The sequence below is a fragment of the Austrofundulus limnaeus genome, unplaced genomic scaffold, assembly GCF_001266775.1.
Source record: "Austrofundulus limnaeus strain Quisiro unplaced genomic scaffold, Austrofundulus_limnaeus-1.0 Scaffold188, whole genome shotgun sequence".
Classification (NCBI taxonomy): Eukaryota; Metazoa; Chordata; class Actinopteri; order Cyprinodontiformes; family Rivulidae; genus Austrofundulus; species Austrofundulus limnaeus.
The window spans coordinates 836,410-843,881 of record NW_013952590.1 but is presented as its reverse complement, the minus strand read 5'-3'; the positions used below and the strand labels follow the sequence as shown (position 1 = coordinate 843,881).

The 7,472-nt window shown below is 38.5% G+C and overlaps 1 protein-coding gene and 1 long non-coding RNA gene across 3 annotated transcripts in view; one reads left to right on the top strand and one right to left on the bottom strand.

Annotated features, from left to right (window-relative positions):
- LOC106524462 (uncharacterized) overlaps positions 1-3,396 on the bottom strand; it is a 5,816-nt gene extending 2,420 nt beyond the window's left edge. Inside the window, exon 1 of the long non-coding RNA XR_001311006.1 lies at positions 2,996-3,396. This is a non-coding gene — a long non-coding RNA (uncharacterized LOC106524462). The remainder of the gene's footprint in view (positions 1-2,995) is intronic.
- Positions 1-7,472, top strand: part of col4a5 (collagen, type IV, alpha 5 (Alport syndrome)) — a 73,291-nt gene that overhangs the window by 10,701 nt on the left and 55,118 nt on the right. The window lies entirely within an intron of this gene.

Genomic DNA, 7,472 nt, shown 5'->3' with positions numbered 1-7,472 from the left:
TTAAATCTTTACTGCACTTTTTACCTTTTTTTCTGGCTCTGCCTTTGAACTTTGTGCTAATTTCAGCTTCCTTTGGCTTCTACTGCCCAGTTCTCTGACAGCTGCTGAGGAGCTGCTTCAGATATGTAGGAAACATGAAGGCAGGTGAAGACTCTGCTCCAACCTGCCTCCTTCATGTCCCAGCAGACAGTCTTGTCTGTTAGAGCCTGTTGGGAGTGAAGGATTTAAGTCATCCAGTAAACAGACATGTAGCTGTGGCTTTGTGCTAGATAACTACTAAAAGTTAGGGATAATGTACAGCAGGGTTGGGCGTAATCGTATCGTGTGCGATTAATYGTCAGAAAAACATTAATCGATTATTTTTTGGCACTTGATGATTAATGCTATTAATGCCATCAGGCATTGTGGTGCTCCTCTCTGCTTCAAATATGACAAACATAAAAAACGTTCTGTAATTTATTTATCTATCAACACAATTTAAAATTTGATGTGTAGCCTGAAGTCTGTAATTTTGACAAAATTTGGAACAGATTTTTACGAAGAGCAAATCTTTTCCACTAAATTAATCGTGTGACTGGAACATAAAGGTGTCCAGGCACTCCAGGGGATTAATCGTCAAATTAATCGTTATCGGCTAAATACCCCAATTAATCGTGATTAATTATTTGTCAATATTGCCCAACCCTAATGTACAGTCTGTTCGCTACATACCTTGGGAACAGCTGGACAGATTTTAATGAACAGTGCAAAAAGCAGTAGCAGCTAGCTGTAGGATGTCCAGTGCATCCTGAGGCATTTCCTGCAGGARTATCATCATATTTCTGCACATATGSCACTGTAATGTTCATCTGAGAGCATTGTGAAGGTTTTTATTATATTTTTATGCTTTGTATTTACTAAAATCTTTACATCTCAGTTTGATGTTGGTTTAAATACACTTCAGATTTAATGAAAGGGACTTATTACTGTTTGCACACAGATAATATTACAAACTTTATAAACACTAAAACAAATGACATTGTAATAAGGACAAATAATASTTAAACAATATTAAAGTATACATTTAATTTTACATATAGTTTAGATAAAAAATGTAACATGCTAAATGGCACAAAATATTGCAAAGACTGTAGTAATAATAAATAAATAGACATATCTTGTCAGCTGTGACATCAGTTACAGAGCACAGAGTTCAGAGAAAGAGATTAATATCTTTGTCCAGGCTAGGCTAACTGCTAGCTAAACAGTTTCTCATACGATCACATTATAAAGCAGGTGTTGTTTGTTTACAAAAACAGCAACAAACTGTGACCCCTGACTAAAGGAGAAACTGAAAGGGGGTGGGGGAGTGTACCACCCCCCCCAACAAAGCTTTGGCCACCTCGCTGCTGCCCCCCTTGCATAAAAGTCTAGCTCCGCCTCTGAAGCAAAAGGGTATGTGTGGAAAAGGTCAATAAGGTTCCTCAATCACATGTTTACCTTCTCTATCTGACTGAATCTCACAGATAGTGTTCTGTTATGTCTACAGCAAAGGCTTCTGGGTAAATAGGAAAACCCTGCATCTCACAATAAACAAATMGTCCGCCTCCAGTTTTCAGACTCCTGATTTACCGATGTGTTTGCTGCGCGCTGGAACATTTACACAAATGTCTAAACTAAGCRGGATTTGTGCCCCAAATTCCAAACTATTAAAAGGTCGACAAGTTCATTGTATTTCTTTGGACGTTTTCCGTCTGCAGAGGCAGGTGCTAATGTTAACTTGAACAGCGTTCCCCTGATTTGGATATAAAAACCTTCAAATTCAATCTGAAAGTTTGCTGTTGAAGCACATCTTGTTCGTTTCATTTCAAATCCATTTTGGTGTTTGCAGCTGAAAACATGCAAATTTTGTCCATGTCCCAATATTTATGGACCGGTGTGTGTAGTTACATGATCTTAAATATAATTTATTTAAATTTATTTTCTAGTATCAGGATAAAAGTACAACTATTTCATTAATCTCTGCATCATTACACCAATAGTGACCTATTGTGAAAGACACGGTTTATATTGGGTACTAAAAATCAGCACATACTTTATCAGTTACTGAATAGAAACTTAAAGATGTARCAKCAGTTTGGAACTTTARCTTTTTAGGCAAGAATGCTTTTTTAAAATATACAGTTGTTTTAGGTTAGTCAATGTTATATTTTGCTAATTGCTATATACAGATGAGACAATCAGAAGATCAGCATTGGCCACAGAAAAATTTTATTCACTGTCTTTTCCATGGCTTCATTTAGGAGTGCAGATCTATCTCCCCCTGCCAGAAAAGGTGGGCGATCATGTAATTAATTCCTAGTCTGTGTTTATGTACCTGGCTGTCCTTTAGCTCATGACAGATTTTAATGAAGCTCTCAGAAACATATTATCAGATGCACTGACTGAGAGACATCCTGATTCAAGATGGCCGCCACAGCTAATCAACCTTAGCCAACATAGAAATCAGTCAGTTTGACTGATTGACTAACTGATTGTGCAACACGTTTACCAAAAAATTTGTCATCCGATACTTCATCCTTTTGARTTTCAAATCAGTCCCTGCAGAGTTCTGTATTCCAACGATGTTACCGCTGAAGTAGCCCACTCATTTTAGTGTTAATTTACAGGAACATTTTCTTCTTGATTGCTCTTTTTTTTTTTTTTCTGGTAGCTGTTTATGCTGACTGTGCTACTTAAYTGTCCTCAGCGGAGCCAGGAATCACCTCACATGGTCTTTTTGTAGCCTTGGTAGCTTAGCATTAAGAATATCTACAGTTGGGTTATCAAATTGTGTTTGATTAATAATAATAAAACCAATTACAGTATATCAGTTTTGTTTGTCAGCTTTCTGGTTGTGCAGATTTGATTTTGTTTCTGTAATCCTGAAGTTTAAAGTTGAAAGCGTTTAGAAAAAAAAAGATTTAAAAAATTTCTTCCCTTTCCTTTTCCGTCACACATTTTCACTCTTACCTACCGTCTCCTAGTGTTCCCCCAGGCGACAGATATTCAGGTATTCTGCTGGCAAGCTGCTGCGCCTCTAATTCCTTGTTGCCTGCAGTGCATCGTGCCAAGTGGTGGTGTATGTGGAGCGTGTTGAAACCTGTGYTTTTTTACAAGGCTGGGCCCAGACTTCTTTTAAACTCTTCTCTTTTATAGAGCCACGTTAGGAGAGTCTTATCAGACAAAACGCAACTTATCATCACCTACTTTGGAAAGGCAAAGGTGCATGACAACGTTTTTGCTTGTGAGTGTTTGTCTSCCTGTCYGTTAGCAAAATATCTCGTGAACCGCTGGATGCATTTAAATGAAACTCTCAGAATGTGGTTGCTGGATGAGCATCTACAGCTGATGAACTCATGGAGTCGATGCAGTTCAAGATGGCCACCACAGCTAACATTAACCAACACAGAAATGGCTGTAACTCTGTCCTTGTGGCAAATATTTATTTAAAATTTGATGTGGTAGTAGCAGAGAGTCATTGTTAACACATTTATGTTTTGTGTTTACTTATTATCTGTGCTGGGGATGTGGACCTATTTAATGTTTGGACCCAAATATTCCTGGATTTGTGGGTCTGTTTCAATAAAATCCCATAAGGTTTGTGGAAACTCCAAAACACCTTCTGTAACGTTTGGGTTTGTGAAAGATAGTAAATGTTCTGTTATATTTGTGGACATAAGCATCCACTTCCTGTGTGGTYAGGTGTCCAAGCAGGCTGATCACAAGTCTCTGAGCAAGGTGTTAAAAGTAAAAATSAGTGATATCAGATATGCATTTCTGTTTTGTTTTTTGTTTTTTTGAGAAGTGGAGCAGAGGGTGAGGTGTGTTTTTACAGATGGATGTAAGCAGAGCAGCTGAGTGCATTTCTCTTATCAGTCAATTACTGCAGGTAGCGTTAAAGATTTCAATTCTGCAGTGGCAGCACTTTTTTATTGATTCCTGACCCTTCAGTCTTCATGCATGCCTAAAAAACTTAAAATGTACAATAAAAATTCTGGCATTAAGGGTCAAATTTTGCACCAATGTGTTTGATCAGATTAAGACTCAAACTGGGGTGAAAGGGCATAAATGCTGAGATATGGAATTTATTTATAACCAAACTGAGAAACAGGAAGTTCGAGGTAAATATAAAGATTCAAACACAGAAATGCATGCACTGGGTGAAGTTACTGGTGACAGGCAACAAGTGAAGTTAATAAAGTGAAAGAAATGTGACTAAATAAGAGATGAGCAACTGAGGACATCAAGGGGCTGTGACCAGAATTACAAGCAAACAAAACTCAACTCACTGATGAACCAGTCAGTACATCTTAAACTTACAATCAGAGATGTTTTTTCCCTGATCTGAGTCTCAGTTTTATTCCTTCATTTTTGTGTTCTTATTACATCAAAAAAAAACTTGTGGAGAACCAACCATAAATGTATTAAAGCTGATAAAAACCTCTGCTGTCTCTGCTACACCTTGTATCTGAATATGACAGTAAAGAGAACCTGAGGTCATCTTGTTTCTCAAGTTTTTTTTGTCATATTATCAATGAAAGGTAAAATGAAATATCTACAGTAAATACTCCATCAAGTAATAGGTGAAGGGACCTATGTCGTAGGCTATGTCCAGAACCATCTTAAAAGCCCACAAAGACTGGCCCCTTCCTACTTGCTGGAGTATTCAGATRTSWYWTYYCCYTTTTTTGGTTGAATAATGTCCTCTGACTTCTGGCTCATCCTGTGTACCAGGTGATTTTTTTTTCTACCTGTCAGGTAGTAATGTGTCTGTAGGATGCATTGTGGCTCCAGCACCTCCAAAAGGTGACAAAACCTTTTTTTACTTCCTCTCCCTCAAAGTGACAGGTTGGTAATTCAGAGCTGTAAATTCAGACACCTCTTCTGTAATCWTTTCAATTTTATTGCAGTTCTACTGAAACTTGCCTTCTCTCTTTAGAACAAGGGTGTCCAATTTATTTTCACCGAGGGCCACATGAGCATTATGGTTGCCATTGAARGGCCAGTTGTAATTAATTTCAGTGTTTTGTGTCTAACTTCGACTAAACATGAAACATCATGTTCTTTATGTCATTGCTCCAGCTGAGCACCGCTAACAAACAATAACTGAGCTCTGCGTGGTATTTCCTGCACAGAAACAGTGTCCTCTTACAAACATTGAAAAGTACTACATGTATGACTGACTAAATGTGAAATTAATAATACAGAAGTACTATAAAAAGTAAAAGTATAAGAGTTTTACTAAAGTAGCTGCCATCTTTAATTCTGAACTCTCCCACTTTCTAACAGGGAATTCCTACTGGAGGGGCGTTCCAGTTTAAACTTACAACTTGTGAGTGGGAAATTCCCACTTCACAGTACAACTGGTCCGCTGTAAAAGTAAACGGTGAAAACGCAGCAAACGTTTGAATTCTGTACACCTCCACCTAGTGGTGGTATGCCATCATTTTGTACTTGGAGATGTACTGTAGTTTATGATCGTTACTGGCTTTAAAGCAGCATACACTTATTTTAAAGACATTAATACAGCCTTTTCTGCCGTACCGACAGCTAAAGGGACCAGGGTCCAGTCACCCTGTTTTTCAGGGGTATTCCTGAGGGGTTGGGATTACCTGTTGAAGGGCACAAGGTGACTGCGTTTTCAACTTTGTTGGCACGCCGACTGATCCTTCCRGGGTGGAAGGATGCTGCCCCGCCCAAAGTAACACGTTGGATTAGAGATGTGTTCAATTTAAAAATGGTGAAAATCAGATGAGTGATGAGAGGCTCTGAAAAGAAGACTTGGAAATCTTTCTTTTTTTACTTTGCTTGAATGACAGTGAGGACTGGGTTTCTTCATTGGGGTGGGTTCTTTTTTTATTTTTGTTCTCTTTTTTTCCTTCTTCCGTTGATAATTTCTGTATTTTTGTACTTTTGTTACGTAAAACTTTCAATAAATATATCAAACATTAAAGACGTTAATACATCTTTGATCTTGTGGGCCACGTAAAATTTTGTTGCGGGCCACATTTGGCCCAGTAGCCTCGAGTCTGACACGTGCACTCTAAAGTGGGTTGCCCAGCCGTGTTAGCTTTAAGAGTAGCTAGGTAAACTCTATGAACTCAGCCCAGTGTTTGGATTTAAAATCCACCCATTGTCTTTGACTTGTTCCGGAGATGGTTTGAGTTTGACACCACACTGTTTTCTGGTTAGCATTAGAGATTTAAACTACTACACGACATTATAAACCCCAGATTACAGTTTGTAGGCTGCAGAAACCCTCAGGCTGTAGCTGTCAGTAAAAGCAGAAATCCATTCGTCTCTTGTCTTATTTATTTCCTTTTGGCTGCATACGTCTGAAAGGGAATGATGGGACATGGAGTAATCCCTGTAAAAGATAGGATCCAGATGTAATTTGGAATAATTCCTGGGATAAATCTCGAAGAACTAATTAAAAGACTCGGGAAGGTCCCACTGAATTCCTGGCTAAGCTCAGTCATCTTCAAGAAGCGAGGATGAAGGACTAGCTTACTGCTTCATCCAGGATGGAAGCAAAGAAGAGAATATAGGATTATATTTGTCTCTTTTAACAGGCTCTTTGCTTTGTTTACTTATTATCTCAAGGAATCTATAGGAATCTCTCCATATCCTGTTCGCCATGGAACATCAGTGATGTCAAATGAATAAAAACGTGGAGAAAATAACAGAAGAAGACTAAAAGAGCATTAAAAACTGCAACATAGCTCCAACATGACAGGATAWAAATACATCTAAATACACTCTAGTCAGATTAAGATGTTTCACAAGTTGTTGGGTAAAAAACTGCCAGGTTTCATGTTCGTTCATGGGAGTGTTTGTTTCTCTGTTTCTTAAGTGTAATGTTTGTGTGTGTGTCCTCGTATCTATGCACGTGTGTTCAGGCCGAGGTAGTGTCTATACCTGTCTAATTATCACTCTTTGATAGGTGGGGGTTGGGGGGGGGGGGATTCCAGTCTCGCCAATCTAATCCTCTGTCAAATGCCTTCCGCTCACTTCCTACTCCTCCACATCACCTAAGAACCGCCTCATGTYGAGCCAGTAATTTATATATGACTTTGTTATACACTGGTTGTATTTGTAACCCCAAACAGTAAAAACTATTTGTTGTTTAGTAGAAAAATAAACACCACTCTAATGGGTCCCTTGGCTTTTTTTTTAAACTCTCCTGCAGTCCATAGGTCAAAAAAAAACCACAAGGACTCGAACTGAGACCTCAGGTATCATTTTAACCCATGGGCAGCAGGAGGGTTAAGGCATACAGGCAATTCTGAGGAATATTGTGTTTATTTGCATTAAACATATTTACCTAAATTAGTATTGTATGTTGATATCAAATAAGCATATCCTGGATGGATGGATGGATGGATGGATGGATGGATGGATGGATGGATGGATGGATGGATGGATGGATGAATGGATGGATGGAAAAATAA